This window comes from Podarcis gaigeae (assembly GCF_964106915.1).
Source record: "Podarcis gaigeae genome assembly, chromosome: Z".
Lineage (NCBI taxonomy): Eukaryota > Metazoa > Chordata > Lepidosauria > Squamata > Lacertidae > Podarcis > Podarcis gaigeae.
This window is the reverse complement of record NC_139691.1, coordinates 26,805,091-26,824,470: the sequence shown is the minus strand read 5'-3', so window position 1 is coordinate 26,824,470 and position 19,380 is coordinate 26,805,091. Positions and strand designations below refer to the sequence as shown.

The 19,380-nt window shown below is 44.6% G+C and overlaps 1 long non-coding RNA gene across 1 annotated transcript; it reads right to left on the bottom strand.

Moving 5' to 3' along the window:
- Window positions 1-621: 621 nt before the first annotated feature.
- Window positions 622-17,916, bottom strand: LOC310836873. Its single transcript, XR_014560287.1, has 3 exons — window positions 17,816-17,916; window positions 17,358-17,434; window positions 622-665 (listed from the first exon to the last, which is right to left on the bottom strand). It is a non-coding gene; the product is annotated as an uncharacterized lncRNA (long non-coding RNA).
- Window positions 17,917-19,380: the final 1,464 nt, after the last annotated feature.

The window sequence follows — 19,380 nt, the reverse complement described above, 5'->3', positions numbered from 1 at the left end:
TGATGGCTCATCAAAATGAAGTTACCATACTTTTTCATGTATAAGACTAGGGTTGTTGTTTTTTACTAAAAAATAATGTTAAAAAGGGGGGTGGTCTTATACAGGGGGACAATCTCCCCCCTTTTTCTTAATTTTGAGTCCCCCAAAATAGGGGGTGTCTTATACATGGTGGGGTGTCATACACTGAAAAATACGGTTATTAGAAGAGATGAAATGAGCACAGATGTCCTCAGAATTAGTTAAACCAACCCTCCTTCCCTCCCTCCCTCCCTTCCTTCTCTTATTTTTGATATGTATTGACAGAGGAAACCGTCTTCTGCCAAGTCAGACCATTCGTCCATCTAGCTAAGTTTGCCTACACTGACTGGCAGTAGCTCTCTGGGGTTTCAGACTGGGGTCTATCCCAGTCCTCCCTGGTATTGCCTGATATTGAAGCAGGGACCTTCTTCAGGCAAAGCAGATGCTCTGTGACTGATCTATGACGCTTCCCCATCAGATTTATTACGTATTTTTTTCAGCAAACCTCTAGCTAATATTTTTATTGTGCTGAAATTGTTGTTATTGTTAAACCTACTGTCAAGCTGAGATATGCTTTAAAGCTTTGCTAACTTCAAGTATGTCCTCACCTGAAATTTCTTTCTCTGTCTTCAGCTTCCTATTCGAACCTATGAAAACACCAGACATTAAAGTGAATAGTTAACCTGGAATAACTGATTGTGCAGACAGTTTGTCTTAGGCTTCAGCTTTCACCATGGCATTGCAGGTGCATCCTCATAAAGGGAAATTGTAACATGGAGAGCAGCTGTGAATTATGGACTTATCAGGCAAAAGTAATGATGACATCATTCAGATGGCAGTAATAAAGATAAATGAAATAAAAATTCAAAAGCACTTTAACAAGTGCAAATGCTATTTCTAGTCCTTTCAATAGGATTTCAATCGTGGCCCTTTGTTTACAAGGAACTTTGTTATATACACACAACATTTAAATGAAACTAAAACACACACACAAACAGAGATGGGAAGAATCAGAGAAAGTAAAGCACTTATTGCATCTTCCCACATAAAATGTATTTTATTGCTGCTTGAATAATGCAAACAATGCAGTCATAAAGCATTCTTTTGGTATCTTTTTTAGTATTCACAGTGAGCTTGTGTGGTCTAAAAACAATTTAAAATGAATAGAAAAAAAAACCACTGCTGCTTTTACTGATTCCAATATTGGATTCTTTTCTCTTTCCTCCTTCCCTCCTATGAATACACAGCAAGTCAATCTGGTCTATCTTGATGGTTGAATAAGCTCTTTGATTTTTGAATTATTCTGAGATTAACTGAATTTGAAATGTGTGCTGCATGCAACGTCTTGCTGGCCCAGAAAGATGAGCTTTGTTATTGACAGAGAAAAGTTGCAAAACTACATTTTCCATTATTACTCACTCACGCTGAACTTGCGTCCCCCACCTGTCAGGCTGCCTGGCTGCCATCGAGGCAAGGAGAGATGGAGTTGAAAAGTTCAATTTGCTATATTCTCTCGTGACCAGCTTGAACTTCACAGAGTTAAAAGTGGTTCTAGCACAAAAGGCAGCATCTCCCTTGCACATCTCAGGAGAAGAATAGTGCACATTATGTGAGGCGTTGCCCAAGACCAGCACTAGGCATGGTGTCTGGAAGCAGAGTCAACAATGTGCTGGAGCATTAATGAGCTCTGAAGGGAGCTGTTTATCAAGCAAAGGTCCAAAGAAAGGGCCATAGCTCAATAGCAGAGCATCTGCTTTGCATGCTGAAGGTTCCAGGTTCAATCACTGGCATCTCCAGCCCTTTTAGGGCTCAGACAGATCCCCATCTGAAACCTTGAAGAGACCCACTGTGTCTACCCTGCATGCAGAAGGGCTTAGTTTCAATCTCCGGGTAAGACCAGGAATGTCCTGTCTGAAACCATAGAGTCACTGCCAGTCAGTTTAGACAGTTCTGAGCCAGCTGGCCCAATAACCTTCTAAAGCAGCTTCCCATGTTCTGGAGAAGACTGGAGAGCTTGAATAGTCACTGCCTTTACCATGCCCTCTGCTAACTCATTTCCTATAGGAAGGCTTGCAGTTGGGCCTTCTCCTTCCTCCTGAGTAGATTTTTCCTTCCAAGTAGACCCTTCATCCAGAGTACAAACCTGCTGTAGAGCTGTGCTTCTGTGTCTTTTGCTTTCCCATCTACTGTGCTGCCAGAGGTTCAAGGTACAATGATGAACAAGGCAGGCTTGCAATAGGATCATTGATAGGGTGGGGCAAGTGATGCATCCCTGAGATGAGGCTTTTCAGTCTGCCTGTGGACTGGCGCAGCATCCCCCATGTCTTCACTCGGAGTATGGTGCTCCAAGCCTTTTCCTTCAGGATGCTGGCAGGTGGCTGAGGCAAGGTCTAGACATGCAGCTTTAAGAAGCAACAGAAAACTGCAGTGAACTTTACCACTTTACATTAGCAGTCTCCAGGCACTTACTCTTGTTTTCCCTGACATTTTTGTGAGTGCTGCCCCTTGCTTTTTTGGCAAGAATAGAAATGCATGTGGTTGGTTGGTTGGTTGTGTGTGTGTGTGTGTGTGTGTGTGAGAGAGAGAGAGAGAGAGAGAGAGAGAGAGAGAGAGAGATTTTGTTGTCTTTGTTGTTTTATAAATTGCATTGTATTTGAATTTTGCAAATCTGTGTTATTCTGTGTGAGTTGCTTTGTGGATCTCTTCTGACTGAAAAGTGGCATATAAGTAAACAATCACAATCACAAATGCCTGCTCCCACATTTCCAATTTTGTCAGAATTCTCAGACATTCCTAGTCACAATGCAGGTAGAATACATTCACAAATGCCGTTTGTACCCATTGGCAGGTTTGGGTTTCCACACCAGTTGATGTGCTATTATTCCATTATAGATGTGGAGGGATCAACCCCCCCCCCTCACCTTGGTTCTATAAATATACTTGACACACATCATATTTCTCATACATACACATAATTAAAATTTAGACTTTTAATTAAATATGTTGAAGGGTGTTAAAACAGTGCTATTGTTGAATCCAGTAATTGTTTTAAATCACTTTTTGTGGCAAGTCCATTTGCAGGAGAGATTAAAATGAAAGGGAAACATATCTGCTCTGCCCAAACTCCATTGTGTGGTGGTGGTGCCTTAACATTGGAACAGCCCTTGTTGGATCAGAAAAAAGGTCCAGCATCCTGTTCTCACAAGGTCAACAGGATGCCTATGAGAAGCACGCAAGCAGGGCCCAGGCAGTTGTGATCTCCAGCAACTGATATTGAGAGACATGCTGCCTCTGACGGTGTAGGTAAAGCACAGCCACCATGGTTAGTGCCCACTAATAACCTTCTCCTCCATGCACTTCTTTAATCCACTTTTAAAGCCCTCCAGCTTGGTGGCCATCACTGCCTCCTGGGGGAGCACATTCCATAGTTTAACTTTACTCTGCAATAAGAAGTATCTTCTTTTGTATGTCCTGACTTTCCCCACACACATCTTCATTGGATGACCCCCAGGTTCAAGAACTATGAGAAAGGAAGCAAAATGCACCATGAATAATTTTATACACCCTCTGTCATCCCCCCACCCTTACATATTTTTTCCCCAAATCAATGCCCCTCACCCACCCAAACTTGTAATCTTTCATCCTAGGGGAGTTGCTCCAACCCCTTGATCATTTTGATTCTAGGCAGGGCTAATCTAAGTCATGGTGTCTGGAAGGCAAAAGTTCAGAATACAGTAAACCCACAATTTACGTGGGGGATATAATCTGGGGATCTTGCCTGAAGCCAAAATTGCATATACAGTGGTACCTCGGGTTACATACACTTCAGGTTACAGACTCCGCTAACCCAGAAATATTACCTCGGGTTAAGAACTTTGCTTCAGGATGAGAACAGAAATTGTGCAGTGGCGGTGCAGCAGCCGCGGGAGACCCCATTAGCTAAAGTGGTGCTTCAGGTTAAGAACAGTTTCAGGTTAAGAACAGACCTCCAGAACGAATTAAGTACTTAACCGAGGTACCACTGTAGTCAAAACACTTTGGATGTAATGATGGGTAGGATTGCCAAATTCCTTTTTTTCCCAGATGCCCACCCCTTTTCTGCCCATTTACTTACTTACTTACTTACTTACTTACTTACTTACTTACTTACTTACTTATTTTGCCACCTGTGTAAAGCTGAATGCGCACAAGTTAAATGTGTGTAAATTGCAGGCTTACTAAACTGCCTTGTCACAATAGCAGCTTCTATCCTGTGCCCTTTCTATGTCTTTAAATTATTTACTGTAAGTTCTGTGCCCACATTTAGATGCTGTGCCTCTGAAGTAGAGTCCTTACCACTGGGAGGGCCCTGGCTCATATTTTCATGTGAAAGGTTCCAGGTTCAAAGCCTACCATCTCTAGGAGTCCTTCCATTGTAGGCTCAGGTTGTATAAATGTGTCAATAAACCATGTATCATAATGACATCACAGTCTCCACTCTCCCTCATTCTGAGGAAACACAACCCCTCGTTAAGCACCTGAAAGCCCTGGCTTCTCATCGACTGGGGTGGCATGCAACACTACACTGGGGTCCACTATCAATGGATGTTTTACACCAAAACAACTCCTTGGTGTGGGACTACATCATTCAGTCCAGGGCAGCTCTGCAAAATACATCTCCTTAATATCACATTCCATGAGCACCTAGCATATATAATTGATATAAATTATATATTCCTCATGTGCCATGCTAGCAATGAGTAATAAAGCACAATATTTATGAAGAAAGACAGCAATTATCTTATTAAATCAGACAGCTGTAATATTTTAGTACAGGTCTCTTCAGCCTGTACTATATTCAGCAGTGATTGTGAGTATAAAAGAACCAATTAATGCTGCTATAACACTAAGAAATATCCCACACCAATGTGGCATGAAGTATGCGCTGGGAATAACAAGATGTGGAGATGGCCACCAACTTTGATGGAAGAGTACGTCTTCACACAGCACAAAGCTAAACTATGGTATTTGCTACTGCAAAGCGTAGGCAAGGCCACCACTTTTAAATGCTTCAGAAGGGAAATAGACTAATTCTTGGGGTTCTCAGTGGCTACTAGTTTTGATGGCTGTGCACTACCTTCAAGATCAGAGGCATCATGCCTCTGAGTAGTTGTCATTGGGTAAGAGTGTGAGTATGAATGTATTCTACTACAAATTTCACAGAGGCATCTCATTGACCATCGTGGGAACAGAATGCTGGAATGGTTAAGGCCTTTAGTCTAAACCAGCAAGGCTCTTCTTACGTAGTTAAGACTTTAATGTCAACATGAATCCATTGGGATAGGCTGTCCAGAGCTTTGGGGTTCATTGTCATAGTATAACCAAAATGGCCAAATGCATTTCACCTTTCCATCTGATTCCAGGAAATCTAGTTTTGTTAACCTTTTAGGTGGTGCAGGATTGTTTTAGAAGGCACGCATCTTTCTCTGGGGCCAGTGAAAGGCTGGATGCGGGTAAACAAACTGAAACTGAAACAAGACAGATAAGAAGTGCAGTTGGTACATTGGATGAATTGATTTTCTGATTTAGACATTATTGTGTTTTCCATAAAGCAGCAAATGCATGGTTTGGGAGTGTCCTTTGCTCCAGAATCTTTTGCTTAAATAAATATTTGAATAGATATTTTTGGAGATTTAATAAAAATGATATAAAAAAGAACTATTTGAAGAGCATTGTTTTTCAGTGTTACCTGCAGTTATACTTCAGCAGTTGCAGTGTGTGGAATGATGGACTGTGCATTGGAGGTTGTCCTATTATTCATGTTCGTGCAGTTCCCTAGAGAACAGGGTACACACACACTCAGAAATCATGAGCAGGCAGCTTGGCAACCCTAAGTAGACACTTTTCTCAGACAGCCAGTGTGGCATAGTGGTTAGAATGTTAGAGTGTTGGATTGGGATCTGGGAGACCAGAATTCAATTCCCCACTCAGCCATGGTGCTCACTGGGTGACTTTGAGCCAGCCACAGTCTCTCAGACTAACCTACTTCATAGGGTTGCAAGGAGAAAATCTGAAGGGGAGGGAACCTTGAGCACATTGGAGGAAATGTGGGATATAAATGTAAGAAATAAATTATATATAACAAAAGTTAATGGCAAAAAAATGTGGCCAATAGTTTACCAGGAACAAGTTCCAGAAAAAGTGACTATTCCTAGGTGAAATAGGGTGATCTGCAGCATGTAGGTAACCGAACTAATACATTAGAATTATCCAATGAAACCTTTAAATTACCGTAATCATAAAATTAAATGTTTGCAATTCACCATATTACTCAGCTTTCAGACAGCCAGTCCAAATCTCACAACTCTTGTCCATCACTGATTTGTCAGAATCAGACACCAAATATGTGATTTCTTTTCCCTTCATCACCATCAGGTGTCTTACTTTGCTCTCAGTTCAAAATACAAGGATCAGTATAATAAATAATGATAAAAATAGTCTACTGCTTGAGACCACATGTGCAAAGATGTTTTTCTACGTATATTTTGCTGTAAGAGTATTTGATATGACGAAAATACACCCCCCAAAGAGTTCATTTTGCCCAAGAAATGACACACCCCATCAAGCTGAATGTGGTTACTCCTATTAACATAAATGATTAACTATGTTTTTTGAAATATTTAAATGTTTCAGAACAAGAGTATGTGAAAAGGAGAAGCATTACTGTTGTAATCATGTGTTACACTGGATTAAGTATGGCAGAAACAGATCTCATTCCATGATAAGTACTATCTCCCAGGCCTCTCTTCTGCTTTGCAATTCAGCCTTCCCCCCGAAATACTGGATTTCAGATGCAAGGCACAAAGAGAACAGGCTGCCAAATATCTATTCTTTGCTTTCACCTTTAATAACATGCATCCTCCCCTTTCTGTGAGAAGGCTTTTTGGTGTGTATGCTTCACACTACTGACATGTGTGCTGCTCCCAGCTCTCTCTAAGGCATGATTTATACATTATCAAAGCAAGATGGTTCTGATTTCAGAAAGGAGGGTGGGGACAATACCACCTTCTGCATGGCCAAATCCATACTGCATCTGTAGTTTATGCCATGAAGTTCTCCCAAGCCATAGATAGAATTGACCTGTGTATGGGTCATGAAAACCCACATCAACTGATAGGCAACTCTCAGAAACCTTCTCGGACCAAAATGTAGGGCATAGAAAAAATCCTTGTGTTCCCCCTTCCCGCACACCCTGAGGCCATTCCCTGCCATTTCCCAATCCCAAAACACATGCATACACTCTTCTCTTTCCATACCCCCCAATATCCCTCAGATGAAAATGGGGACATTTGTCACTTGCCCCCTCCTCACCCACTCATTTTTGTTCCCCCCCCCAGCACTTCCTATCAGAGAGAAGGAGACTGGCAGCAGTGGCCATGGAAAGGTCATGGGGAGGCAATGGGATGCTCCCCATGACCTTTCCGCCACTGCAACTCAGGATAAGCACTGGCTAATCCTCCTCCCCAAGCTCAGCGGCAGCAATTCTGGTGGGGAAAATAGGGACATTCTGGGATCAAATCAGAAGCTCAGGTGGCTTTTGTAATTCCAGGACTGTCCATGGAAAATAGAGACACTTGGAGGGTATGGCTTTCCTTACCTCTAAGTAAGTAGCCACCATAAGGGCTTCCAAAATTCATTTTTGTTGTGGCCTTCTGTTAGTCCCCACAATGCAGGAATTTAAAAATGTAACTTGTGTGCTTTTAATTTTTGGTTTTTGTTGTTTTTAAATTAACCAACGTAGGATGTGCCTGGGAAAGAGTTGCTGGGGAGGGGGTGGGGGCTTCTGAAATCACAGTGGTTCTGAGCAAGGGGAAGTATAGAGGGCACATGAGATATGGGGCACATGGCAACAGCAGTTAGTGACTGTGATGTACTGGACATGCACATGATATTATACAACTATTTAGATGTACCATTATTTGTTTTTGTATCTGTTTTGGAACAAGTTTTGTTATTTGAGCTTTTGAATCATATTTATGTGTCTGGACAGTTTTTATTCCAATAGAGGTCTGCTTTTATCCATCCTATTGCTTCATGATGCACAGTATGACTTGAAGAGTGAAAATGTTCCTTTGGGTGATTAACATTCTGTGGCCTTTTAAATGTGTTTGAAGGGGGTATTTTTTGTTTTGTTTTGATCTTATGATGTATTTTGTGTTCTCATTTTGTATTTTTATGTTGTGAACTGTAGAATAGTGGGTAGACATGGCAGACAACACAGCGATGTCTCCAAAGCAGCTCTTTATTTTGTAAGCTGGAACAGCAAACTGAACAGCAAACAGCTCAGCCGGCCTGCTTTTATAGGCACCTGGCTGTCAACATTGTAGCAAGAACAACCCAGGGTTTCCCGCCTAAAATAACTGACGTGGACCTGAGTGAAAACTACATACACAATACTCCTGGTGGCCAGGGTGAGAACTTCAATACATAACACCCCTCCCCACCGAGATAAGGCGTTAGTTACAATCGTAATGGTTGCCTTATATACAGCACTACACGTAATGGTTCAATTAGGCACAAAGCATATCGGTTACATTTCACATACTTCCATTAGACCAACAGTGTTACATGTCCAACAACATAGTCCTGTAAATACGGTCTACTGGCCTTGTGGATTTCCTGGGCGGAGAGTTCAACAGCTTCTGAGGCCACGGCCTCCTCAGTGGCTTTCTGCAGCGTGAGGTATGGCGTGGCGAGGAGATGCTGTTGCAGACGGATGTCCCGCACCCCACAAATGATTTAATCCACCAGGGCATCATCTAAGTCTCGGAACTCGCAGTGCATTGCAGCCTGTCGGAGGGCAGTGGTGTAGTTGTTAATTGACTCCCCCTCTGCCTGGTTCTGGTGGTAGAACGCATGATGGGTAGCAATCTCAGACGGCTTTGGTGCGTAGTGGTTGCGGAGCTTCTCTTGAATCGTGTCCCAAGGTGCTGTCTGGACTGCTAGAGGCGCAACCAATGCTCGTGCCGTTGCGAACACTTCGGGGCCACAAAGGCTGAGGAGAGGCCCCGCTTCTGCTCTACAGACCCTCTTGTCAGCTCATTTGCTTGGAGGTACCAGTCAAACCGAGCGAGGTAGGAGTCCCAGGATTCAGAGGCTGGGGCAAACGGCAGTAGAGGCACGAGTGAAGCCATGGTTCCGATGCCGACGTGGAGGCGATGGATGGTACACCATGCTCTAGCCAGAACAGTCAGCTCTGAATTGGTTCTGCTCCGTGATTTCGCTCAGTGTTTCAGCTCTGTGATTCAGCTCATCTCAGAGGATGGCCGCATCTGGCTGTGCTCTGATGTCCACCAATCCCATCCTCATCGCCAGTGTAGAATAGTGGGTAGACATGGCAGACAACACAGCGATGTCTCCAAAGCAGCTCTTTATTTTGTAAGCTGGAACAGCAAACTGAACAGCAAACAGCTCAGCCGGCCTGCTTTTATAGGCACCTGGCTGTCAACATTGTAGCAAGAACAACCCAGGGTTTCCCGCCTAAAATAACTGACGTGGACCTAAGTGAAAACTACATACACAATACTCCTGGTGGCCAGGGTGAGAACTTCAATACATAACATGAACCATCCTGTAATCTTCGGGTGAAGGGCAGTATACAAATTTAATGAATATTATTAATAATAATAATAATAGTTGCCCATTCATTGTTGAACATACAAATATTAAATCAGAACTAAATCAAACATATGTTCTGTGGTGATTCCTGTATTGAATTGCCTGCCCACCAGTTCTGACAGTTGTTCTCAAAAGTATAAGGGGGGGTGGACTCCAATAAATTGAATAGGTGAGACCTTTTGCAATGCAGAAGCCTTGAGCTTCATTTTGCAAAGATGCACATCTCCTTTTTCACAGGGTAAATCTTAGAGCAATGCACCTTTCCTCCATCTTTGCCCCTCTCTCTTTTCCCCAAAGTTCCTTCCTTGCAATAGATTGGGCTATATGAAAAGAATGTGCCAAATATGCCATCTTCTTTTTTTTTGCTTGGTTCCCTTAAACTCTACAGTGCACATTCTCCTTTTTCTTCACTCACTCCCTTTTAACAGCCTCCCCAGCTGCTCTCATCTTCACACATTAAGCCTCATTAAATGTCAGATGCATTCACAAATCCATCTGCCTCTCAGCAGAGACGCATGGGAAGAGGTATTCTAATAGTCCCCATTTGCTAGGCCCCTAGCAGACCCCTATCTACACACATACTAATAATGATGATGATGATGATGATGATGATGATGATGATGATAAAACTCCCTCCTAGCTTTTTCCTCCTGTTTTTAGACAAGCTTTGGAAAACTAATTCAGTCTGACATTAGAGCCTTTTACTAACTGGCCATTTGTAATTACACTACAAGAGAACATACGCAAATTGAATGCAGGGGAAGCTTTTCTGATACACAATAACTTCCCAAGGATAACTACATCATTTTTCACATACCTTCCAACTGTGCCTAATAAATTGCGTAAATGTTCTTTCTCCCCACAAACACCCTGCATTGTGCTGGGTCCTGATGCATGCTGAACTTCATACTGAATCTCTGCTTGCTGACAGGATAGTCTGCCATATTTCACAGGTTAAAATAAGGAAATTCTTGTGGATAATGGCATGGAGTCAACAAGGGATTTATGGGGGTCTGCCACCTTCAGGAATATTCCAGTCCCAGCCCCAGCCCCAGCCCCAGCCCAATTTCTAGCTTGTTTTTAAAAATATGTTTTTTTACTTAGGGAGCTATAAGGGAAACTGTGTGTTCTTATTTTGCTCAATTCCTCCCTAAGTGGTAAACTAGCTTCCTAAAATATTATTCTACTCTGTCATGCATGCTTTAGTTGAGATTGCTGTAAGGCAGGGGGTTGAACTGTATGACCCTCAGGGTCCCTTCCTACTCTACAATTCTAGAATTCAGCTAAATCACAGTCAGAGTAGACAATGGTTTTGGTTAAGTTGGATCAATGAGTCTAAGTATGGCTTGGTTAGCTACAAGCCAAAATCAAAGGGAGAGAAAATGTATCATCGTTTTTAACAATAAATATTTGCATATACAAATTTCTATTTACAGATGCAAATTCAGTAATTTCTAATTTAAATAGAGATACACCTAACCATAAGTAACCAGGTATCCCAGCTGCTGGCCCAGTCTGCTATCAAGGTACCTCAGTGTTGATGGACAATTCCATTGTGTCTGCTCTCCTTTTTTATGCTTTATCTTTAACCAGGAGGGGGGCAGGATGGTCCTTCATGTAAAAGACACCTTCAAATAGAGCACCCACTATCCTTCAACAGCCCTCTGTAGGTGACATCCTGCTGCTTCTGAATTCCCAAGTCCCAATATTCCTCAAATATCCTGGGAGTGACTGCTCAGAAATAGGACTTTGCATCTGATAAAGTGGAAGATTCATTATTTGCGGGGGGGGGGGGGGTTCAAGCAGGAGAAAGAACCACAGGATTAAACTGTGCCAGGAGAGGCAGTTTTAGGGTGGAACAAACAAAGCACAGAGTGTTAGAGGCAGGGGGCACTGGATTTTAGCATCACACAGGGTGCCGCCCAAAGTCCACCAATAGTGCCAGATGCCTTGTTGGTGAGCTGGTGAACCTTTAGAATGATGAATTTCCATTTGTGGCTTCTGCTGAAGAGAATCTGCCAGTGTTTGCTTGCATCTGCAGATACATTGAGCCAGAAACGTCAGGGAACCATCACAGAACAACCAGATGTACATGAATAGAAGTACAGTGGTGCCCCGCAAGACGAATGCCTCGCTAAACGAAAAACCCGCAAGACGAAAGGGTTTTCCGATTTTTTAGCGGCTTCGCAATACGAATTTCCCTATGGGCTTGCTTCGCAAGACGAAAGCCCATAGGGAAATCTCCGGGGACAGTGGGGAAGCGCAGCGCGCCTTCTCCTCTGTTCCCGGACCTGTCCTAAGGCTTGCTGTGGGAGGTCCGGGAACAGAGGGGAAGGCGCGAAGGGCTTCTCCTCTGTTCCCGGGGCTTGCGGTGGGAGGAGGGTTTTTCCTCCCCACCGCCAACATTCAGAACAGCATTCTGAATGTTGGTGGTGGGGAGGAAAGCCCTCCTCCCACTGCAAGCCTTCAGGACAGGTCCGGGAACAGAGGGGAAGGTGCGCAGCGCTTCTCCTCTGTTCCCGGGGCTTGCGGTGGGAGGAGGGTTTTTCCTCCCCACCGCCAACATTCAGAACAGCATTCTGAATGTTGGCGGTGGGGAGGAAAGCCCTCCTCCCACCGCAAGCCTTCAGGACAGGTCCGGGAACAGAGGGGAAGGTGCGCAGCCTGCTGCCCCGCGCGAGGGGCGCTCTTAAGCAGAACGCCCCTCGCGCGGGGCCGACATTCGCCGCTTGGAGAGCCCTGCGGGGAAGTCCTGCAGGGTTCCCCAAGCTGCGAATGTCTGCGCCGCGCGAGGGGCGCTCTGCTTAAGAGCGCCCCTCGCGCGGGGCAGCAGGCTGCTATCCGCAGCTTGGAGAGCCCTGCGGGGAAGTCCTGCAGGGCTCCCCAAGCTGCGAACGTCTGCCCCTCGCGCGGGGCAGCAGGCTGCTATCCGCAGCTTGGAGAGCCCTCTGGACCTCTTCTGAAGGCGGGTGGGGGGCAAAAGTCTTTGTCCCCCCTGCCTGCCTTCCCGGGGGATTTTAAAATGCTGGCGGGCGGCAGCGCTGCCGCCCGCCAGCATTTTAAGATCGCCCCGGACAGCGGAGAAGTCCTCCGCTGTCCCGGGGTTTTAAAAATGCTGGCGGGCGGCAGCGAAGGCTTCGCTGCCGCCCGCCAGCATTTTAAAATCGCCCCAGGACAGCGGAGAAGTCTCCGCTGTCCCGGGAAGGGGGGGGAAGCAAAGACTTTCCCCCCCCCCCGTCGGCCTTCAGAAGAGGTCGGGGGACAGACTGTCCCCAAACCTGGTCTGAAGGCGGTTTCCATAGGAACGCATTGATTGATTTTCAATGCATTCCTATGGGAAACCGTGCTTCGCAAGACGAAAAACTCGCAAGACGAAAAGACTTGCAGAACGAATTAATTTCGTCTTGCGAGGCACCACTGTAGCTCAATAAACTATGTATTAATGCACTAACTAGTTTAAAAGCAAGAGAGAGAAAGAGAAGAAATAGAAAAGAAGGCTCTAGTGCTTGCCAGTTGTTCCGTTCATTGGCCAGAAATTGAAAGACAGAAACATATTTTCTTTGTAGTGAGCAATGGGGAAGAACTGGAGGTTTTCATTTTAAACAGGAAACAGAACATTCAGGGGGGTGAGTTCAGAGTTCCCATGCAAGGCCAGGGTCTCTCAGACCTCATCATGACTGTGGTCCTTTTCAAATGCATCAATTGAAATCAGTAAGATGTGGGTTTTGGCTGAACTGCGCTGACTTTTTTCTTCCTTCACTGACCTTCACAACATCTCCCTTTTTAGATACTCATTACTGCTGCTTGAAAGGCATATTAGTTTGTCTAATGGTGACTTTCCTACAGCAAATATATTTTCTCAAACAGGAGAGTGAGCTCTGACATTTTACATGGCTACTCCTTTCTGGGCCATTCAGTTGCATGAATGAATTCCAATCTCTGGGCAGTTTCCAAACTGAAACGGTGGTTTGGGGTGACATGGGCATGTAGCACTGTCACCCTGACAACCTCCATTTCAGATGCCTCCTGCAGCAGGCAGTTTTTCCTGTGGTGACATCATGCCACCTGTAATATTGGCCGCCTCAACCTTGCTTGTCTGGTGCTGAATATCTCACCTTTTGTCAGGGTAAAAACTCTGCTATCACCTGTCTTTGTTCTTGGACAGCACCTCTTTAAGACCATCTCTTGAAGAGGCTGTCTTGACTTCAAACCCCACATTTACTAATTTCAGAAATTATAAGAAGTAAGAGGGTCATTACTTATTATCAGGGCTCTCTTGCCTTCCAGAAATCATTACACCACCTTTCCTCCAAAGAGCTTCAGATGGTGTATATGATTTTCTTCCTCCTCATTATATCCTGACAGCAACCTTATGAGGTATGCTAGATTGAGAGATGGTCACATGGCAAGGTTCATGGCTGAATGGGGATTTGAACCCTTGTCTCCCAGACCCTAGTCTAACACTAGGTACATCACTGGCTTTTTGCCTTCCACTTGCTACAGGCCTCACTGCTTACAATTCCCCCACTTAGGATAACATTATATGCATCTGATGGAGTGAACTCTAGTGCACTAAAGCTTATGCCATAATAAATTGGATACTCTTTAAGATGCCACTAGACTCTTTGTTGGTTTTGAATGTGATGCCAATGAAGAGGAATAAGCGGCAGATGCTTTTAAATTAAGTCTAGTGCATTATGTAATCTTTGCTCACACTTAATCTCAGTCTTCTAGCACCTAATAAGAAGTGGGAAATTACATTTATGCTTTGCTAGCCTATCAGTTCTGTCAAGCTGAGGTAGTTTTGAAATCTATCCGTCATTTCCATGCACATAAAATTTATTGTCATTCAGCATATTTTATATATCCACATACATTTTATTTCAGGGGTGTTTGGCCAGTATGTTTATTTCTTTAGGCATTTATAGATGTGGTGCTTAGCATAAGCCAAAGAATGCTTTAGCACTAAGAGGCTGCAGAGCTTGATAATATTAGAGAGACATTGTATAGTGCCGCTTGATGACATGAGTGAGTGGAACAGATTGCTTCCACTTAAGTGCGAGTAACAGTCAAGTAAGATCTCAGACAAAAGGTATTAGGAATTTACAAACTCTTAAATTGTGCTTCTCTGTGAATCCTCTACTAATGCTTTTTCTCCATCTAACTTTTTCTCTTTCTGACACCTCCTTTGCTCTTTCCGCACCATGCAACACACATTAGATTAAGTAAAGGGGTTCAGGTTTCCCATCTCTGCTTTAACAGAACATGACTGGCCCTCTCATACCTGCTGTTCACTGCTTGGGCCCCACATTATGTCCTGATGGTTTGGGAGAGGGGGACACCAACTGTGGACAAAGCAGTGGATGCAGCTCTTCCCCGCCCACCCTGCACCTTACATAAGAAGAACTTGCTGGATCAGGCCACTGGCCCATCAAGTCCAACACTGTTCTCACAGTGGCTGATCAAGCAGGACCTGAGCACAAGAGCAATATCCCCCACTCCTGGGGTTTCTAGCAAGTGCATTCGGAAGCATTTCTGCCTGCAGCAGCATAGCAAAGGTACCATGGCTAGGGTTTTAGCAAAAAATGCAGTTAATGGCTAGAATCACCTGATAGAGATAAGCTGGGTGGAGGAAACATATTGGAAGGAAGTCCACTCCCTCTGTTGTAGCCTCACATGTGCTATTAACTAAAACTTTGGTTAGGGATAGGAGACAACTGCCTCCAACATCATCACAGTAAGTTCCCCCCTTCCCCTGGAACATCATGAGATGGTTTAGGGACCACCACCCTTAAATCATACCCTTGTTTCCTCCCCATCACCCCAAATTTGACCAAAACAACAGTTTTGATTGAATTTGGTACAGTCCTCATCATTACAGATAATGAAAACCAATGAAGAATGTCATGATGAATTCTCATTTTCGCAGCTGGGAAACTCGGGTCTAGAAGTAGTGAGGCATACTCAAGAACTGGTGATGCCTTGCAGGAGGTAGGATATTCTGGCAGCCATGCATGGGTGAATCTTTTTCTATCCTAAGTTTAGGTTTACATTTCCACGTACTTTTCCACTGTCCTCATACAATCAGTAGTGAAGGCATAATTGTTGGGTGTGCTGATGCTCCCCCATGCAACAATGCATGAGGGAAGTTTGAACACCCTGTAGATTTTAAGCTCCTTGGGGCAGAGCAGCCTCTTCTTAAATTCTTTCTGAAGTGCCACTTTGTGTCATTAATAACAACTAAACAAGCAATATATGTGCATCTAGTCATGGGGAAGGTCTGCAAGGAGCAGGGCCATCTTAAGCATATCCTGCACCGTGGTGCAAATATCTCTCTGCCCCCCCCCCCGCATTTTCCAGAGTTGTCTACCTTTTTTAAGGGGGGGACTTTGGTTTGGCACGTTTACATCGCATGGTTCGATGCACACTCGGTGCTACTCATAAGTAAGAGGCGCCTGCATCGCAGCCCAGACGGCCTCCTGCACCCTCCCGTGAAGCCTCCCTCTAGCCTCTCTGAGCCCGGCCTTGGCTGGGGAGGGCGAGGTATAAATAAAAATTATTATTATTATTATTAGTGCTCACGACAGGAGGACCAGCAAGCAGATCAGGTGGTTCGCCTGACTCCACAGGGAGGTGCGCAGGCAGTGACGTGGCCAGAGAGGGGCAGTAGAGACACATACGCCCCACGCCCACCCCCAATTGCACCCACCAGGCACCCAGGCAGCTCCGGCGGGAAGGGTCACGAAGGGGCTTCCCTCAGCCGGACACAGCGTGCTCCAATGGGTGGCTGAGAGGAGAGGAGTGGGCTGTCCCAGAGCAGAGAAGGGAGGGCGCCCTGACTCTCCTTCCCGGACACTCAGCCTGTGGCACCCTCCAAAATGTGATGCCCTGGCACCCCGCGCCACTAACATCTATGGGTAAGACACCCCTGGCAAGGATGCTTGTACTTGTGCTTGCTTGAACATGAAAAGAACCCTCAATGTGTTTGTGGGTGATGGTAAAGCAAGATCATGCAAGGCATTCTACTTGCGTTCAAGTGGGCAGAAGTGAAAGCCTCCCGTGGACTTTTTCCTGAAATGTCCTGGTTTTCAGGTGTAAAAATGGTGTTGGGGGAATTTTGTCAAATCAGCAAAAATGTCAGGGGAAACCCAGACGTATGGCAACTCAATGGGAAAAGCAGCAGAAACAGCTTAAAATAACTATTTTGGGGTTTGTTCCTCCAACAATGGTTTCCTCAACAATGTTGGGATGTTGGGGTCTTCCTAAAAAAAACCCAGGAATTTTATTTTTTAAAATATGGCAACCCCATTTTTCCCAGCCAACGTGGACATTTTCAGGGACTGAGCATGATAGGAACATGGTGAGCAGGATGTCCTGCATTCCATCTACAGATTCAGTTTCACATGTTCATGCAAGCACCAGGACATACCTGTAGATACGCACACATCCAAATACAAGAGCACAACAAACCCCCACAACAAACACTCTGTGAGGTGAGTGGGGCTGAGAGACTTCAATGAAGTGTGACTAGCCCAAGGTCACCCAGCAGCTGCATGTGGAGGAACGGGGATGCGAACCCGGTTCACCAGATTACGAGTCCACCGCTCTTAACCACTACACCACACTGGCCCTCTGGTTTAGGCTCAGTGGTGTTTGGGGCCCCTGAGCTGCAGGTTACTTACCTGACAAAAGAGAGAGAAACGTGCCTTAGATGAGATGAAGACAGTTGAAAACAGTTAGTTAAACAGTAATGATCTTCCTGTAAAAAAAAGAAGAAAAGTCTTGTTTGAAGATAATGGTGTGGGAATGAATAGGGTTGAAAGAGGTTAATTATAAATCTAATTTAGGAATTCTATAGATCAAAGTATAAAATGCAAGCATTATCTTGGGTCACATATAGTTAGAGAAACTTAAATAAAACAGAACATAATTTAGAAAGATCTTTTGTTTAAAATGTTGTACAGGCATCTCTTTGTTTTGCAGCTTCTGCTTAGTCATGAGAAAACAGAGTATATAAGGCTATGGCGCAGAAATGGACCAGGATGCAAACAGGAAAAATCTGTGCACCTCGCTTGGCTTGATTCTGTTGTACTTTTTAGCAGCTTTTGTAACAGTCTTAGATTAAGAGAAACATCTTTACCTTATCATTGTTTTGTGATTGTTGTGTTACAATCGCCATATGATGCATTGACTCAAAATTGTTCAAAGTCTAAAGGAAAACAAAATAGTTAAGAAATTCCCTATCTTATTCTTTGGTATAACTTAAATGTATGCTCTCTCTGTTGGACCCTTGGGAGCAAGTTTTGCATTAATGTGAACCAACCTAATTTCCACTTCCCAAAACAATATACAAACTGAAATACAAATATCCTTCAAAATCTGCATTATTCTGAAAACTGCAATGCAATAAATAAATGCAGTAAAAGCATATATCAGAGGAGAGTGTGCATAAATATGTGTTGGCATCCATCTGTCTTGGGAGACAATGGAAGAGTGTGTCTTTGTGGGTCAAGTCAGAGTGTGTTGGTGAAGTTGGAAGGTTGCAATGCCTTCTGTGGCTTTAGAGACCAATATGGGAGAGACATGTTTTGTTGCAGCAAGATCAGATGAAGGTGCCTGGTTGTGCTGCTGCAAATGGACTATGGCATTTCTTCTCTCTGTTATCAGAATCTGGAAGAATTCTGAATACTCAAGTTTCAGTTCAGATGCCACACCTGATTTATGACATGTTTATGACAAGTGCATGATACTTTTTCCAAGGTGTTGTGGGTAACCATGGGCAACTTTTGTTCAGGGTTTCTTTCTGCTTCTTTTATGATGTAGTTTGAAGTCCTGTTGGGACGCAGGTGGCGCTGTGGGTTAAAGCCTCAGCGCCTAGGACTTGCCGATCGAAAGGTCGGCGGTTCGAATCCCTGCGGCGGGGTGCGCTCCCGCTGCTCGGTCCCAGCGCCTGCCAACCTAGCAGTTCGAAAGCACCTCCGGGTGCAAGTAGATAAATAAGGACCGCTTACCAGCGGGAAGGTAAACGGCGTTTCCGTGTGCAGCTCTGGCTCGCCAGAGCAGCAATGTCACGCTGGCCACGTGACCCGGAAGTGTCTCCGGACAGCGCTGGCCCCTGGCCTCTTAAGTGAGATGGGCGCACAACCCCAGAGTCTGTCAAGACTGGCCCGTATGGGCAGGGGTACCTTTACCTTACCTTTGAAGTCCTGTTGCAACAATAAAGATCAGGCCTCCTGGCCACTGTTTTGCTTCACTCTCTTGGCCAGAGACTTTTGTTTGACTATCCAACTTGAGCACAGGGTATTCCTTGCTACATCTCTGTGCTACTCCCAGAGGTAATTCCTCCTCTGGTCACTGCTGTGGATACACAACCAGACTGTCTCCAGGCACTACAGTCATTTGCAAGGCATTCCCACACGGCAGAGTTGTTGTCGCCAGCCTTCATGTCATGTTTGCAGATATCTTTGCAATGCAAAGTTGGTCTGACAATGGTCCTGGAGCTACCTCCCCATAGAACAAATCCTTGGGGATCCTGCCATCTTCTATTCTGTGATAATGACCAAGCCAAAGTAGATATGGCTGAGACAGGAGTGGGACATGTGTATATTAATGGAAATTGTCCTTTGCCTACAACAGAAATTATGTAGGATATTCTTGGATATTGGTGTAAGTCCATGGCAGGAATGGGGAACCTTTGACCTTGGA